The sequence below is a fragment of the Cervus canadensis genome, chromosome 6 (genome assembly GCF_019320065.1).
Source record: "Cervus canadensis isolate Bull #8, Minnesota chromosome 6, ASM1932006v1, whole genome shotgun sequence".
NCBI lineage: Eukaryota > Metazoa > Chordata > Mammalia > Artiodactyla > Cervidae > Cervus > Cervus canadensis.
Window position 1 is genome coordinate 94406320 of NC_057391.1, and position 3201 is coordinate 94409520.

General features: G+C 49.4%; 1 non-coding gene across 1 annotated transcript; it reads left to right on the forward strand.

Moving 5' to 3' along the window:
• The first annotated feature begins 322 nt into the window (after positions 1-322).
• TRNAC-GCA lies at positions 323-394 on the forward strand. The gene has a single exon. It is a non-coding gene; the product is annotated as a tRNA-Cys (tRNA).
• The last annotated feature ends 2807 nt before the right edge of the window (positions 395-3201 follow it).

Here is a 3201-nt window from a genome sequence, read left to right on the forward strand (position 1 = left end):
GGCTTGTTTCAGGCTGTATTCCAAGGGAACTGATTTCCTTGAAACAAATCATTTTGAAAGGTGTCTTGGAGTCGCCCCTAGTGGGATTTGACATATATGTTATTAATTGGAGGGTATGACCGCCCTGGAGAATGGTTCACTCCTGCTCTGTGGGGTTTCAATAATGAGCACAGTCACCTTGGCCGGTGGGAATTCAGGTGGCGGGCTTGCCCTGGGGATCTGTATTACTAAGAGAGTCTACAGCCTGAATGTTGAAAGACCAGCGAGGTGTGAATGTTTTTGTTGAGGTGAAGTTACCTGGCATTATTCTGTAGTTGGGGCTTCCCTGGTGGCTCAGTCGGTAAAGAATCTGCCTGCAATGCAGGAGACCCAGGTTCGATCCCTGGGTTGGGAAGATCCCCTGGAGGAGGGAAAGGCTACCCACTCCAGTGTTCTGGCCTGGAGAGTTCCACGGACTGCATAGTCCATGGGGTCTCAGAGAGTCGGACATGACCGAGCGCCTTTTCCTTCCCTTTCCCTTTCATCCTCTGGTTCTCAGCTTTACGCAAGGGGAGAGAGAAAGCCAATCCTCTGCGGGTGTTTGTAGCCCTCTGTAGTGGCCTCCCTGGGTCTGGAGAAAGCCATGTACCCATGGGTGTGCACTAGCTGATCAGACGTACTGTATCTTTTGTCTCAGGAGGGAGGCCAGTTCTAGGACAGAAATGAGGATCACCGAAGGTAACAGGATGAGACGGTGGTTGGTAATGGTGGGATGAGCGGATGAAAGGCGAAAGCTATGAGCGTGTACTGAGTTCTATGTGGCAAGCACAGTGCAGGGCCCCTTGATAGACGTCCCTGCGGCCTCATCAACTGTAATTTCCCATCTCCTCCTTCTTGGTTGTGTAGCCAGCCAAGGGTTGAACAAGCAGAAACTTGCTTCCTCAGGCTCCCCTGAGTTAGAACACGTGACTGCCATCTTAGCCAATGATCCCCAAGGGGAACACTATAAGGAGCTTCTAGGAAGGATTTCCCTCCTCAGTAAAATGTGACAAATGGAAAGAAGTGTCTCTTTTTCCAGATGTTGCCATGTCTACACATGTTGGTCCCTCTGGCTCTAGCAGTACCCAGAGATTCCCTCCTGCCAAAGCCAAGACAGGAATGTCTTAGCGCTGGGTTAGAGCTGTTCTTGCTTAATATAATCACATGTCTTGGGAAGTGATCAGATCAGGGTACATTTTAGAGGCAGAGTGGGCTGATAATGGAGTTGGCTTCACAAGGGTGCCCCTCATCATCCAGTGCCTGGATCTTCCAAGCTAAGGATGCACTGTTACTCTGCATCCTTGTGTAGCCATGGAAACAGATGATGCTCCTGTAGGGGGTTTAACCCTCCTACCTCTCAGAGACCTCCCATAGGTCCTCAGACAAAAATTGTGACAAGGTCTTTGCAAAACTCATCCCATACAGTATAAAGCAGATCAGGTCAAAGTTGGTTGAATGAACAAATTCAAATTCTGCTGCTTGTAGCCAGAGGCAGTCAACACTCCTTTAATCCCCATGAGGACCCAGGGATGACTATCTCAAAGTCCCTGTTCTACAGATGGTACATATCTCTCATTCTGATGCCCTCCAGACCCCGCCTTGGGCCCGGTCTGTTCCCCATCCCAAGTGTTCACGCTCTGCTGGTCTGCACCAGAGCCCACACCAGACCTCTGGAAGGCAGTGCATTTCTCTCTCGCTCTGAGCCCACTCTGGGCCTGACCTTGGCCTGCCCCGTGGCCGGGGGTCGGCCCCGCCAGCAACTCCCTCCGTTTACCCAACGACTCCGGGCTTTGGCCATCAGCACCTTAGCCTTCTTGGTTCCTGGCAGAATCAGGCTGCTTCCCTCTGTCCTGATGCTGCAAGGAGATCAGTCCTGATAAACACAATCTGTTCTGTGATTCACAGAAGCCCCTGATGGCCTGACCCCTGCTCGGCAAGACCTGGTAAAATTAAACCTCATTAATTCTCATTACAGCCCTGGAGAGAGGGACTTATTTATAACCCTGCATGGGTTCAAACTCACAGACACACTGGTCCCACAAGTATTTTACTGCTTGGATGGGCAAATCGCTGGTGAGAGCCAGAGTCCAGGTCTGCAAACAGGCAGGCAGGGAGCTCCAGGCTCCATTCATCACCTCTCACAAAGCCAGATAAAGGGGATTTCACAGTATTAGGGAAACAGAATTAGGAAGAATGCTAAGGGTTATTTATATTAACTACTCAAAGACAACTTGAGGTCAAGAACTTTGGCTTTATGCCTCTCCACAGGCCCTGCGCCTGGTGCTTGATGATATCTGGGGCCTGAACTGTCCCAGGGGAGACAGGGACACTGTTCAAGCCTGACGGCACATAAGAATGGGGACCATTGTCTCCTGGCCACCAGGGTCACGGCCCTGCCTGGGATGCTGGTCTCCACCTGTGATAAAACCCAGCCTCCGCTGGGCAGGCAGGAAACTACAGGAGGCGTTTGAGTCCAAAGAAGGCTCTAATCTACGTGCAGCTGTAACAGCTAAATCTCCTGGAGTGCAAGTGAGTGAATTTAGAGGATTTTAGGCGTTAGTCAGGCTTCCCTGGTACCTCAGTTGGTAAAGAATCTGCCTGACGTGCAGGAGACCCCGGTTTGATTCCTGGGTTGGGAAGATCCCCTGGAGAAGGGGTAGGCTACCCAGTCCAGTATTCTTGGGCACTCCTGGTGGCTCAGATGGTAAAGAATCTGCCTGCAATGTGGGAGACCTGGGTTTGATCCCCGGGTTGGGAGGATCCCTTGGAGGAGGGCATGGTAACCCACTCCAGTATTCTGGCCTGGAGAATTCCATGGACAGAAGAACCTGATGGGCTATAGTCCATGGGGTCTAACAGAGTTGGGCATCATTAAGCAACTAAGCATGGCATAGGCATTATTCACAATTGACAGAATATGGAAGCAATCTAAGTGTCCATCAACAGACTAAGGGGTAAAGAAGAAGTGATATATACACATATATACACAAAGATATATTTATATCATATATATATAAAGAAGAGGTGGTGTATATATATATATATATATATATACAACACACACACACAGTAAAACACTACTCAGTCATAAAAAAGAATGAAATTTTGCCATCATGGATGGACTTGGAAAGCATTATGCTAAGTGAAATAAGCCAGGCAGAGAAAGACAAATATTGTAGGATA